This window comes from Varroa destructor, unplaced genomic scaffold (assembly GCF_002443255.2).
Source record: "Varroa destructor unplaced genomic scaffold, Vdes_3.0 BEIS01000003.1, whole genome shotgun sequence".
Classification (NCBI taxonomy): domain Eukaryota; kingdom Metazoa; phylum Arthropoda; class Arachnida; order Mesostigmata; family Varroidae; genus Varroa; species Varroa destructor.
The window spans coordinates 52095520-52110832 of NW_019211456.1; the positions used below are offsets into that span (position 1 = coordinate 52095520).

Consider the following 15313-nt stretch of genomic DNA (forward strand, 5'->3'; position numbering starts at 1 on the left):
AGTACCCGATTCAGCTCCGTGTTAGTTACTCAACTGACTGACATAGATTATGAATACAAGTGGGTTAACCCTTCAAAGGTTAAGTATCTAGTGAGCATAGCGGCCTGATTTTGGGTTGAACGAACGGGATCGGGGTTTTACAAATGAAACCTGCCTCGATCATTTAAGAGCAACTACTTGTGAGGGGAAGATTAAAGTCTAATCCGTAAAAACAAATCGTTACTTTTTTTGCCAGTGAAGGAAGTGTACGCATCGTAGAAGTCCGATGAAAGAATACTGCCGACCACTAGCAACTGACTGACCGAATGCTTAGAAAAGCTGCTGTCTCACCCGACGGCCTAGTTCGGCATAGCTTATGGTAGAGCTTACCAGTGGGCATAAAGTGGATCTGAAAATAGGAGAATGGATCAAACGAGGACGGGAACGGGAACAAAAACGAGGACACGAGCGAATGCCGTAATGAGGAGTGTTTGAGAAGCTCCAGTGAAGCAGCCGTCGCGACCTCTATCGCCAACTGAAATTACTATAGGCATTGTGCGCCTCTGTTCGTATGCAGTGTAGAAGCAAAGGCGTAAGAATAGGATCCGGATGAAGCGTACGCAGTACCGCGTTAGCGTAAGTGTTGAATTTTTTGCAGCAGCTTTGACTGTCGTAGTACCAGCAAAGTAGATAGGGGCAAGTGGCATCTTTGCGCGACGACAAAGCCACTGCCCGTAATATCTGCCAGCTGTAGAATGGACCTATCTCCGAGCGAAAGCGGACCCCGGCTATCAGGACCTAGAGCCGGCGACTACCATTTGCTGCTTGGCTTATTTTATCCAGACACGACAGGCCTTTATAAAAATAATCTACTTCAGTGCTCAAAATATAGAATTTTTTAGCTTTATCTACGTCACTGCGTACGTAAATAACGCATGAAACTTTCTTTAAGCGTTTCGACGGATAGGCACACTCGCGAAGTGAACTACGAAACTTTTTAGCAGGAATAACAGACGCATGGCATTTATCAAAGAGTATCGGTACGCTTATTCACAGATTTCAGCGCGTGCAGACGTTGCACGAATCGAGCGAAATTATCCACGACCAAATTACAAAAGCTGCGTTTAATAACTTACTGTAATTTCTGTTCATATGCGTGGGATCTTAAGTTGCTGCATGAAATCAATATGAAACGTTCTTAGTTTCCTTGAGGTGCCTTTTGTAAAATTTATCTTAAGAAAAATTTACGTAATACTCACATTTTAGCCTAACGGATTCCCACCCAACCGTCCAGTCAATTCTATGGTGAAGAAACAGTTCTTGTGTACGTTTCGTAACCTCGAAAGATATTTATAAGTTGAAATTGGACTCTCGCCTACGTCTTTAGTGCAGCGTACAAGTACATCTATATGTACATAGATATACATGTATATATTTATTCTATTATAAATCATAAAACGTCAGATAGGATACGAATCAACTCTGGCCGATTCTAATTAAAGTGATAGATGGCTTTATGGTATTTACTTTACAATAGAATAAACAAAAGCTCATCGCGATATCTCTGCGTGTTTACAGCGCGCTAGAGTGAAAGCTGCTCGCACGTGCCAGGTCGTTTGTGTTCATCGTTCACTATAACTGGGAAATACTACTAATTAAACTAAATTTGTTTATATAACACCATACACATAGATTTTTCTTGCAACTCAATTAACGAAAGCATCGTACGGGAAAGGAAATAATTAAGGGTGACAGGCTTTTTTCGGCCGAGGCATCGTCGGATCACTTTCTGTAATTCTCTCGTCTACCTCGCTTCCTCTAGGCTTAAATAATTGCAAGGACTTGGCGTGGGCCGGTCTCATTTGTGGACAAGCATACAAGAGTATCAAGTATAATTAACATTTAGAGAACACGCAAAGCTATCGAAGGAGGGAGCCACCGTGTGATTGCTAACAGGACACATCCATTTCTGTGTCCGCTATTTACATGTTCGCAGTACCAAGTTTTGCTACTTGTCACACCGTTTTTTTTGTTAACTGCACAGCGGGGGCTATAGGAAAAGCCAGGGACTGTTGCTCTTATGTGGTCGATACGAAAATTCACTTTTCTAGAACCCGGGTTGCAATTTAGAGCCTTGCCGTATGCTAGAAATGGAAATGACTGGCAAACAAGAAAGATTGCAACACGTGATAGAAGTTACAAATATATGTATTTTATGTTAATCGACTTGTTGACCATTAATTAGCCTCACTTAGTTTACTGAAGTCATAGAAAATAGGAGCTACTACACATTCGGACGAAGTTCCAGGAGCCATATATTAGAGTTTCTTCTGAAAGCAGACGCTTCGTTCTGAGAATACTGTTAAAAAATCCTTCAATTTTCTCTTGCCACTCCCGTCTCAAGATAGATCAACGTTTGCATTTTACAGCGTACATCTTATAGGTTGAAGAGGAAAGAGTTAAGGGTTGAAACCGTTTCGTTTATCTGCTAAACCATACATCGCGGAACCAGTTTAATGGTGAGCTTTTAAAGCATACGTACGTTTTCGTGATATGTTCCATTTGACCTCATAACGATATTTAACTATCGTAGTGAGACTTCGCGCTGCGGGTACCTTGCATAATCGAATATTTGCGTAACGGCTACCTGACTTTAGGATGCGAAATTGTAATTTCGCTTAGAGTGTTTCTTGATTATAAATCAACTTTAAGTTTGATAATTAGACAATTCTAGTCTTCCATATCTGGCCTGTATTTGTGGAAAGCCATTTATCGATTGAAGTAGCGTATTTGTGTGATCTTCACTAAGAATCTTTGGCTAACAATGTGCGTTCCCTTTTTTGGATCATTTTGTAAACTTTTTATATAATTTTCAAATACCAGTGATTTTGTATCAAATGCACTGCAGTAGTTTTATTGACTGAGACATTCGAGTAAATGGTTATCTTATCTGTAGCTTTTCCGTAAATAACTAACCTGCAGGAAGATATCATAGTGGAATTTCTGCACAGACGAGTCGATGTATTTTAACGAGCATAAGCCGGACAACATCAAAAGCCTTAAAGCTTGAAGATAGAAGATCTACTGTGGCTGTTAATCTCCTGACGAGACGCTGAAAACCTAGGATAACATGGGTCCGACGGCGTTAATTCAGTAACAATGTACAGATCTGCATATGTGACTGCACGCATACATCTGTGTCTGTATATATGCCTGCTATTTTTGTTCATGAGCGCCCAAAAGCTCTGTCAAAAAGACTAAAACGAGAGGTGATGTAATGGGTTCTAGTCGATAGGCAAATGTAACAAAGAGAGAATTAAAGCAAAGCAGACAGAGCCAAAAAAGTAAGAGAATATAATAGTAAACGAAAGAGCGAACAAAACACCAAATGATGATGATTGACGAATGTCTCCTAGTGCCATGTTCGTCTTTGTCCTCTGTAACACCTCCAGCTCCTCTTCATCATAGCTCTGCTTGCGACCTTTTTCCAACGTCCGCGTGTGACACCCTATGAAACCTTTTTCCCTTCCTTTTTGTCGTTTGCAGCGGGCGAACTAGGAACAAAGGCAACCATGCGTAGTAGAGTTTGTACATGCGTGCAGACGTGTAGCTGCCCTGGAAACTACGGCTGCATGGGAGCAGATAGAAATGTGACGAGAGACGCCGCCCTAAACGAAGCTGTTTGCTTCTGACCGGAAAAATCTTCGAAAGCCTTTCCCTGCGTCATCTGCTGATGGCGTCATTACCTGTGAGACAGGTGGCAGACATAACTATCGGCACGACGTTAGGAGCAAGCGCCGCCGTAAATGTTGAGCCTCTATTGGCGCGGAGGGAGGCAGACACTGCTCGCCTCATTTGTAGACCGATGAAAGCTTTCACTTAGGTTAGCCAAGGTGCCCCCGTGTCAGCTCAGTGGGTAATGTATTTGCGGGCTAATCTTACGGACATGTTGTGGTCTAGGTTCGAACCCGGGAATGGGCAGACTTCGTTTCGTACTGGGGGCCAGCCATGTGTTGGAATGCCTAACGGTGATGCCGGACGTAAAAGTCGAAACGTAGGGATGGTAAACTACGGTTTTACATAGGACTAGCGCCCTATTCAGTTCCGGTGAGTCACCATGTCAAATATTCGATCAAGCGTGCGGCGCCGTTCTCGTGTTGTCTGACAATTTCGTTGATTGAGTATAGCGACCGAAGTAGAGAGTAAATGAAAGAGGGCTGCCGTGGGGCGAACGGGGACGCGACGTCATCTGCATTGTTTCCGTGTTTCTCCACCGTCCGCAGCATCCGGGAGGAAACATTAGATGGAGGGTAACAGTAACGGGCGGGTCAATCACTTGCATGGACGCTTATGTTAACATATAGAGAGTTATACATAAAGGTTGCTTATGAACAGTAACGCAAACATAAAGTAAAAAAAAAGTAAAACCGAATATATGCGCACGTGGAATAGAGAATTGATGCAGATACGTCTCACAAGTTTCGCAAAAATCAATAAGTTCCTCAGAATATGGGAAAGGCGCAAAAAATTGAACATATATATATATCCTGCTGTTTTACGTGAATTAATCGATGTTGTATAATGCATGGTACTAGTTAATTTAACAGGGCTGAAATCATTTGTTTTTTCTGTATTTGCCGTTAATAAACCCATTTCCAGCGCTAGAATTAGTATAATAATCAAAGTAAAGCAGAAGGAAAGGCATACACACCAAGCAGAAAAACTTGTCTCTGACAATATTAGTGCATATAGAACTTTACTGTAAAACTTCCACGAAAATAGCATGTACTATTATGGTTTATATTGTTCTCCAGCTCGCCGTTAGGCTTGTGTATGATTAGCAAATTTTCAAAATGCCCCTTACCAGTCTAACCCCTCAAATTATTGTTTGCGCCGGAAGATGCTTACTTGATATGCTTGGATACAAGAGCTAAATATCTCGTGTATTTCGGTGTTATTTTTAATAGTAGAATACAATTGTTATAGAATAATTTTATTTTTTTTAATGTTTGCTTTTTTCTTTTGTTAAGCTGTGTTATTACTAACATCGTCACAATGTACTGCGTCAACTTAATGTTCTTATTATCGATTATACATTATTTCGGATAAAAATTTATTGATGACTTCGCAGATACCTTAAGCAGAACCTATATATATATATATATATATATATGTATATATCTAACTGGTAATATATATATTACCAGTTAGATCGCAAAGCGGCTTAGTTAATCCAACGACGGACTCAGATGAATGCTATGTGTGCTTTTTTGCTTTTATTTACCCAAAACTTGTCGCCCGCTCTTCCGCTATTATGGCACGAATCCTTAATACATCCTACATACATAGATTAGCTTCAGTATACTAGAGTTAACAAAGGTTAAATATTGTGCCTCATAAGCACATTTGATCTCTAAAAGCCACCGGTAATGCTTCGACGTCTCAATACCAATGCGAGTCGTAAAAGGTGAAAGAGGTTACTCGTGTAGAAGATGACGAAAACGTGCCGTAGGTACATGTTTCTGACGTGGAAGTAACTTGGATTTAGGTTCGGCTTAATCGCTCTATAAATTGAAGTGGAGCAATTATTATGAAGGTGATATGCTATAGTTGGCCGCCTCCCTTTCTCCCGTTCGGGAGCGGCCAATAGTAAAGTCAATAAAGGAGGCTTCGATATAGCAGGAAGCGGTATTTCCAAGTAAGCGGAAGTAGCTGATATGAATGAGGATTAAACAAGAACTAAGGGCCGCCTGCAAAGGTGATTGTTTTGCTTTGCCTGAGAATTAAGCGATTCAAAGCGTATTCGCAGTGCTCTAAAAACAGAGTGACGATAAAGAAAAACTGTTGGTGCCTAAAAATAACAGTTGGTTAATAGAACTTAATTGGATATTATCTACCAAAAATGTAAAGAATTACAAGGCTTCAATTGAGAGGCAAGCCATAATAGCACGAAGCATTACGCTGAAACTTCTATAGGAAATCTGATTATGCGTGATATAATCGTTTCATTCGTCCACTGGCTCCATTAAGCTAATTGTCCCTATCGGCACGAGCAGTAGCTGAAATCAATGTAAACTCGTTCCATTTACCTCCAGCGTAATAGAAGTTTAGCCAATATGATGAAGTTATCAATAAATACTGAGAAAGGTTAAACGTGCGCAAACACCTATGTCTTTTTAAAAGTTCTCAACTAAAACTGAACTTTACCGGGCCGGGTGTAAAATCATCTGACAAAGAAGAACAAATCTTCGAAACAGAGCTACTGACACCCAGGCAGTTAATTAAATGATTATAGATATGATGAGCTTGACAAGACCCTTGTTCAGCGCAAGCTACGTACGTTTAGTTGGCTAAGGATACTACAATACTGTCTCCATTAGCCATTATGTTTTCAATTAGGAAGGTAGGCAAAATGTTTGGATCGTTGTTGCAACAAACAGTTAAATATCCCATACAAAACTTCTTTCCATGTACAAACTTGTCTTATAAACCTTCGCTATATTTTAGTCTATGCTACTTGTACAGCAGAGCCCCGTATTATGATTTAATCAAAGAACACGGTGTTTAATAGAAGAATTAGAAAATAAATTGATTTCATGCAATAATTCTACTATATTTGTATTAGTTCCCTCTTTATTTATGTTTTTGATTATTAGAACTTTTTGGACTGACCGCTTTAATTTCCCGATTTTTTTTGGATCAAGGATTTCCATAGCTTTCTAGGTGACATCGCGACATCCGTTATCTACCACTATAACTCGCAGAACGCCAGAAAAACAGAGAAAATAGATTTTTCTTCAAGTATTTATTGCTCATTTGATTTGCCGTTGTTTTGAAGACGGATAAAAAGTTCTATCCGAAGGTGAGTTAGCAGGAAAAAGGGGAATCCATGTCCAGGACGCTAAACAGAAATCTAGTATTAGTAGTAGTAACTGACCGTAAAGATTACGAAGGTGACGCCGACTGAGGAAAAGCTAAACGTCGATTGTTGGTGAGTTATTATATATTGATATATATATTGATGGTGTCTCGGTTTTTATAGGATCTTTTTTGCTCTATCGCCCCTTAATGTCTTATGGGATCTTTGGTTTCGCTCGTCCGCACGCCAGGACTCGGTGCAACCTGCCTAGATTTGAATTCATTGATTAAAACGTTCGTTTTCCGCCTTCCGCGTCGGCATACTTTTAAGATTGTTGCAGGACGTAGCCTTTCGATTAAAGTTTTGATTCGGCTCTTCATCATAGCAGGCAGCAGAATGAATATCGTTGTACTTTACACAGTAGCAACAAAAGTTGAATTTTCTCTCTCATAAAGATGATAGTATTATAACATCTAGAATTAGCTAAATCGAAACATCGAAGAGATCGAGACAGCTAAAAAGTGAGAAGAGCTATAACGTATTTCCAAAGATTCAACGTTTATCTCTACTTTTACATGCATATGAAACACACACACACACACAAGTGCATCACGCAAGCAATCAAAAGCGCCATCTGCGAAGGTACCATCGTTACTTTCGCGGTAGTTGAAGAAAGCTACCTATCACTCGAAACGGTTTGAAAATAGAGATTTTCAGCAGTAAGCTGTGCAAGTCTTTTCTAAAAAAGAAAAAAACAATCAGAGCCCGGCTGTAAATAAAACATAATATTAACGTCGATTATGGGGGGGGGGGGGGGAAAGCGCTCTCGGAATATGGCGCCAATAGAAGTTTCGACTATTAGAAGTTGGTATTGTGAAATTTCCCTTTGTTCGACAAACTGTTTTTGTTTTTTGTCGTATCGCGTGTACAACAATAACATCTCGAAACACAACCTGACGAAAGGAATACCGTTGGAGTAATATTTCTCTGCGTTTGTCTTGTTTTATCTCGCATAACTCCTCCTCGAAACAATCGCCGAATACACTCGATTTATACGGTACGGAGGGCCGGTAAAATAAATTAAAAATTAACTAAGATAAAATATACAGAAATACATGGTATCGTTTGATGCTGTTCCGCTGGTCCAGAACTTCACGGTTGACGGATTGGCTATCATCCACAGTGAATAATTTTGATCAGCGGTCAAAGACGCGATATGCAGAAAGAAGGCTAATGTTCCTATGGCGACAGGCGTGGTAGACGAGATGAGCGGGAAAAGCATCTACTAGTACCAAACACAATCGAACGTGTCGGTGAGGTCAGCGGCGTGAGCGGAGTCGGATACGTGCATGCGACTAGAAAGAGAAGCAGCGGCCGAAAGCAAAGGAGGCGAAAACCTATACAGTGTCACTGCCCTCCCCGGTATTCACCCCTTTTCCATCTCCACTAAAAGACAAGATCAGGTAACCAAGCCGAGAAAAAGACGCAGCACACTGACTAGGTACGCAGACTCAGTGGCGCAGAGACCGAACGACAAAGAAAGAGGTGGGGACAAAACACTAGAAGGTAGATGGAGAAAGCCCGGGTACTTGGCTGTGTGGAAGCTGTATGAGACGTTGAGGCCTTTTTCGAGCGCACAGTCTTTGGATCACCCAAATCGTTCCCGCTTTTAAAAACTCCCATTCTGCAAAGTCCTCGCATAGCGCTAGTTTTTGGACAAGCCCTCGCTTGTGCCTCTTATGGGGCTTACCTATGAAATCCGTATAACTATTTCTCTTCTAGCTCTTCGTCTAGGTTACCGCCTTTTTTTGCCACCCTGGCTCTCCCTTTTTGTCATACATTTTTGCTGTAACGTTCTTTTTGTTTTTCTTTCTAGCAGCAGGCGTGAGGCGTTAGTCACATGTATAGACTTCTCCTGAGGGCTTACTTTGGCCTAGTCGGGAATGCCAATCCTCGGCCTGGAGATTCCGTCGAGCCCACTGTAGCGTAACTGGTTGCGCCATTTCACAGCTCTCGAGGGTCACAATTTAAATCCTTACGGTCGCCGTTGCGGTCGAACGGCTGCTTTCGAGAGAAAGAGATTGATTTAAATAATGAACCATCTTTGATATAAAAGTAGCGAAAAAGTGGAGAACGAGGTAGAGTAAGGCACAGCAACACAGGGGTAGAGGAATCGTCCGACACGCGGAAGCTACTGAACAAAATGAAGAAGCTGCAAAAACTTAGCATAAGATAGCTAGCATTAAAAAGTCTTGCCTCAATACCAGGTTGCAATAGCAGGAGGGAGTCTCATTTACTTCCGCTATTCAAAGCAATCCTCCTCAGCTGTTTTTTTCTGATGAAGATGAAATCGGCTTTTCTTGTTTTGTTCTGTAATGACTGCCTCCGTGTTTTTAAAAGCGATTTTGAAATTTCGCGCCAAGCTGTTTGGCCCATAAGTGGGCAAGTTCTTTAGTCTGCTGCATCCGTAGCTGTTATACTGTGCATGTTCAATTCAGTACGCTATATAGAAAGCGAATTTTCCGCTTATGATCACTAATATGTGCATCTATTTACAAAAAAAAATTGACGAAAGTTATTGTGAGTACCTAAGAGTGTGTTGGATAGTTACGAGTAGGTAGATTAGATCGTTCATCGTGATAGGTAACAAACAGTACTTCCATGTTTAAAGATGACGCTATTTTGTAACGATGCGATATGTCGCTTCGTGGATCCTGGCTTGTCGATGGCTTCTGCTGAAGTATGCTGTTAATGGCTAAATAGTATGATGAACAATTCCATATTAAGCATCCAAATTAGTGAGCAGAAACGAACCATTTCTATTGCATGTCAACGTTTGGACTGTAAGAATCTTAGTGGAGAAGATACATAAGTTAATAGTGAAGGCTCTCCGTTATCCGCCATACTTGCTAGACATTGCCCCTACAAGTCACCATTTTTTAAGTCCTAACGAGTTTCTAATGAAAAAAAAAAAAGACATTTCAGCGTGATGCTTGAATTGCCTCTCAAAACTTTATCGAGTCATGTATAGTTGACTTTTCTAGCAGCGAGGTACACTATCATATTAATGGCAAAACATTATAGACAGTAGTGGTACGTACTTCGAATAAGCCCGCCAAAAAAATTTCAACATTCGAATAGTCCACTATATCACGTTTAATACTAAACAATCAAATAAATAAAATTTCGGTGCATAGCTACCTACCTACGCATACACTATCAAATAACTTAAGCAGTACAATGACTTCTGCCACCTCAGACCTTAAACAGCGGAAATCCTGTGCATCAAAAACCGTTAGTAATGCTTGTGTCAATGGTCATCTACAATGAAAAATTTGGAAGCATCTTGAAAATGCACATACAAATATATGCCGCTAGCTTGAGAACCTACTCTTCGTAACGATGGAGGCGAACGTAGTAGTTGTCGAACGGCGCCCCATCTGCCGGTCTCCGTTAGTCTCTCGGATACGAGAGTATTTGCAAATAATCTCGAACAAATTCAAATATGCACAAAGATATTTTTGTAAAACCTTCCCTCCTCCTGAACTAATGGACCTTGTTGTAGTTGACCTAAAAGGACCTTTGTTTATAAGCCAGCGAAAAATAAACGATATGTATTTTTCAAGCATGTACCCGTAGGATGGAAGATTGATAAAGACCATCATAGTATTATTTTCAAATATGCGCAGTTGAATATGCAGAATGAGGAGTTCACTAGATCTTTTAGTTATACCGTGTTATGGCAGAATGATGCAGGACATATTTCGGTTACACGAGTATGATGTATGAGTGAGGCGTACGGTACCCAACCTTGACATCTCATATTCGATGATCTCATTATGCTTTACCTCGTTTTTTTACCACTATTACTCTTTGGCCTTCTAGTTAGTGGAATGAAATTTTGAAAAAGGATACTTCTGTTAGTTCTGTAGTAGCTGCGACTTCAGTCATCACTGCTGCTCCTCGATTGCGTTGAAAGTAGGCAAATAATATCTTTCGATAATTGCACCAATTGTACAACGGGAACGGTAAACACAATCCTTACAAAGTGGATGTTCATCTGACGAGGAGGTAGACGATTTTTACACAGTATTTCCGATTTTCGTCTTTGTTCAGGGTTCAAGTGGACGAAAACGGCCCGATTACGCTATAGACAGAATTAGTTATGTTTTACAATAAGTTAATTTAAAAAAAGTTACCTATTTAGCCCCTGCTTATTCAATAGTTACACTAAGACACGGTGGTTCTGGACTTACCTAATTGACTTAGGGGAATCGAAAGTCATCGGTTTTGTGTCTTACGCCTAAATTCTAAGGAGGCGGCACATCTGTTGAGCGCAGTGTTAGGCTATTATTTGTTGTCCAGGTTGATCGTATGATTTTTTCCTTTAGAAACCATTCTAGTGAACGGAACTGTCCTATTTATAGAATCTAATTATACATTTTGCATTAAATCCTGCCTGAGCGAACAACATTTCATAGGTTATCCTTAGAAGCAACTTGAAATACCATTAAACGTAGGGGTCGAGTGAACTTTTTTAATGGGCTGTGAGAAGTTAATTTTAAGCATTTTGTGTAGATCAGAAAAAATCTTAGCGAAGGACTTCCGTGAATCAAGCGCTTCTGGAGCCGCCATCAAAGCTTGCCTTGAGTCATGATCGATGAATGTTGGCAAAATTCCTCTCCTCGTAAAGCTATCTAGCCAGTTCCCTATTGGTATTCTACAATTTGAGCGTTAATACACACTTTATCGTTCCTATTATAAAATAAAAGGATTTCCCAGATTGAGCAATAGTTCGTAAAGTTCTTTTTCTTTCCTTCCTTCTCATTCCTTAGACCAAGACGCGTTAACGTAACGGTGGCATTGACTAATGTAGTCTATTACAATAGCAATAGCACTAATCATAGTATATAACATAGTCAGAACGCTAACATGAATTTGAAATCCTTCCTTAGTGATCATTTTTAGCACATTTAATGTTTACAATGCGGTATACACACACTTCTGAAACAATTTTCATTTATGAGTTCACAAGAAATATTCTGATACACATATCAAAATGGCGATAACGATAGGCTGTGGGTGAGGGAGCTAGGCTAATGGCGCGAAAATTCGATGACAGAACCAAAGCCAATGTTGAATAAATATAATTAGCATACTGTGAACTTAGCCACTACTATGTTGTACACCCGTGTGTACAAATATACGAATGCGTCTGTGGGCATATAGCATTTAACGTAACGTCAATCAGCCGCAACAGCGATGGCGGCAGCGTTGATGACAACAACAGCTATACCGATAACGGTAAAACGAAAGGACATAAAAAAACGTAGCCTATAGTAACTACTACCGGGACTAGCAAGGATAGGTAGAATTGTTGAATGTCGCACTCGTTCGCTCATTGACTTTCTATGTATGTACTTCTACAAATGTTGATAAGTATCGCCGCGTGTGCAGATGCCTATCGAACACAGTCGCTGGTGCGTCATTGCACGTCACTGTCATGCTGTCAGAATTTGTTCCAGGCCAGCTGTTTTGATTATGAAGCGATGCGTTTTTGCTTATTCAGCCGTCCATTGGATGACCGCCTAGTCGGTCTATCTGTTCACCGACCCGTCCATCCGATACGTCTACTCTTTGCCGTCACGGCCGCCCGCACGATTTGAAGATCTACCCCTTGCTTCGGCTTCGTTTGCCGTAGCTGGTCGCTTCTCGTTTTGTTGTCTAACGAAACTGCTTTTTCTTCACTTTTGTATTTGACTTTTCCCTTTTCGGTTCGCGTCGGACAAGGTATTTGCGTTCATTGTTTCGTATCGTGGAAGAAATAAGCCTTTTTATGCTGAAGGAAGAAGAAATGATGGTCGGGCAAAGAGTTTGTATGATTGGTCAGGGCGAAACGCGGTGCGTAGGATAACGAAGGGCTGATGTTAGAGCTCATAAGAGGTCGTCTGGATGGCCTTTACCAATTCATTTCTAGCGTATTATTACTTGCGGCTCAAGACGAAGAACTAGGGAAAGCAGTGAACACACGCAGGACAAACGAGAGAAAAAGAGAGCGTTATGGATTTCGATAAAGGATATTTCCGTAACATCGTTGCTTTACGTTCATCACTACAACTGCTGAAGGCGATTGCAATGGTAATGACGACGATTTCTTCAATATCTGTTTTAGGACCTCTCCGAAGACAATCTAATACGTTAGTTGATGAATAACAAAAATAACGTAGAGAACGATAAAGCAACGGTATGGAGAATAATAAATCCAGTACGCGTTCACCCAAGACATCCCTGTGTTATTTCCTGTATTTTGCATCATGCGGCAAAGAATACCCTTGAATGGCTGCATTATTTTGATAGAATAATAGTAATTTTCAACGACCCATTATGCGTAAGGCCTGCTATTACTGTATTTTGGCGATCCTAACAAATCGGGCCTTCTGTCTAGTATACTAGGGGCCAGTCGAGTTACGTACGAATGTAAGTACATGAAGAAAACAATTTATATGATACCATGTATAGCATTTACCCTTGAGTGTTCGGAACTGTGCACGTGCTTCAATCGTCTAAATCCTATTTGTCCCCACTTAAACTCATGCCGGCCAGATTCAATGCACTCTTTTCCAGCACCTTAAACAATTTTGGAACTCAATCCTAGAAATAGACCCTTGCGCTCGTTTTTCCTCGATCTCCCTGATCACTTCAAAGTTTGGCCCTTTCAGCTATGCCTTAAGCTTTACAAAGCAGAAAATGTAGGAGCAGTTCTGGTCAACACGGAAGTAGGCGAGGAAGTCCAGGTATCGAGTCTGTCTTCCCAGAACGCGATAGAAATAGCAACATATGAAGCGATGTATTATTATCATGAGGAATCGCCGTCGCGAATCGGTCTCCCATCGTGTAGGTTTGTTATTTGGCGTTATCCTTTTCAAACTTTTTGTTAATTAACCCAATTGACACCACTATTACCTAGCAGTCGAAAAAAAATGCGATGCAAAAACAAACTTTAGCTTTTTGCTGGCGTGTTGCGGTTTACGTAGGTGATTATACTTTTGTCTTTATATCATACGCACACATCTACGTCACGTTAGCCATAATGACGCCTCAGAGTAAGTCCGGTTCATATCTGGGTGCGTGAAAAGCTTCTTAAAGCTATTGTTGACTAATCCGAATTTTCTATAAATTCAAGGCCTTTAAAACAGTTTTTGCCGGAAGTTTTCACGTTTCCAGATGATTTTCAAAATAGTCTGAACTCTCTGAAAATGATTCGGCTAATTTCTAGCATGGTTTATTCTGCCTTATCTGTTTGCTGCGACTCGCTGAGTAGAAATATACGAACGCGATCTATTTTGAGGATCTTCTCGTCCATCGCGAAAGCGTTGGTCTAACTTACGTACCTGAATCTACCTTTGACGTAAGATGTTATTGTACTTCATGTTACAAACAAAACAATAAAACGAACCACCGCCAAAGGTCATCCTTCGATGTGATGCCACTCGTTGTCGATATCATGATATGGTATATGACATGATGTCAGTCCAAACGCCTTAATATACTTTGACTAGTTATAAAATCTGCAAATACGATTATAAGATCTATAAACGACTACGGAAGAGCTAATTAGAGGAACATTCATACCAGCATAGTATGTCACGACAGACCATAATACAGATCATCCCTCACGCTAGGAAGTCGCAGATGAAATAGACGAGAGGATTTTATTATATTTGGTAATATTATACTATATTATATTTGATATTGGTACTTGACCCTCTGCTATTAGAAACTAGCTAGTCTCATTGTATATTTCCATTAATTGACGTGATTTTTCTCTGGCGTAGCTCGATGTTTTTCGACTGGAAGGACAACCTTAAGGATTTAGATCTTTAGTTAGTTCTAGAAGAGATCCAATTAAAAAGACCCGAGCTGGCAGCGACATCGATCTTCAAGATGGGCGCTTCTGGCATTAGGAGTTGGCCTAGGGATGACCTATAACTTTGCCGCATACTTTTTAGCACCTTTTTTATTGTTTCAAAAAGTCCTTGGAATCACTTCATCTACGGTTCAGGATCAAGGACTTGCCCTTGCCCCCCACGAAAAGCTTTAGATGTGGGACTTCTCCAACGAACCTATGAAATAGTGCCGTAACTATATGCCATGGTATTCATCGGGCAACGCTGAAATTCGAACGAGCGCATGTTCATGGTTACTATGTGCTTAAAGAAATTCGTCTTAGCCATTCAGACGATGCTACTTTTTGCTGTACGCTTCCGAGTCTCAGTCAGTTTGGTCATTTTTTTGCGTTGCCGCCTCTTGCTTTGTTACTTTTTTCGTTCTCTTAAACCACCGATCGCTTAAACGAGAGTAACTGCGCAGTAGAAGAAAAACAGAATTGACGTTTCGATGTTGTCGTAGCAGAAACGTTCGTAACTTCCGTTTCGCGCACATATACTATATTCTCTACGTTTATATATAGTTTAT

At 40.6% G+C, this 15313-nt stretch overlaps 1 protein-coding gene and 1 long non-coding RNA gene across 3 annotated transcripts in view; both read left to right on the forward strand.

The window, feature by feature from the left end:
- The window catches only part of LOC147757117 (uncharacterized), a 50701-nt gene extending 43100 nt beyond the window's left edge, over positions 1–7601 (forward strand). The window contains exon 6 of the long non-coding RNA XR_015323126.1: positions 236–7601. This is a non-coding gene — a long non-coding RNA (uncharacterized LOC147757117). The remainder of the gene's footprint in view (positions 1–235) is intronic.
- Positions 1–15313, forward strand: part of LOC111248478 (uncharacterized) — a 180368-nt gene that overhangs the window by 69794 nt on the left and 95261 nt on the right. The gene's annotated exons all lie outside the window — the stretch shown is intronic.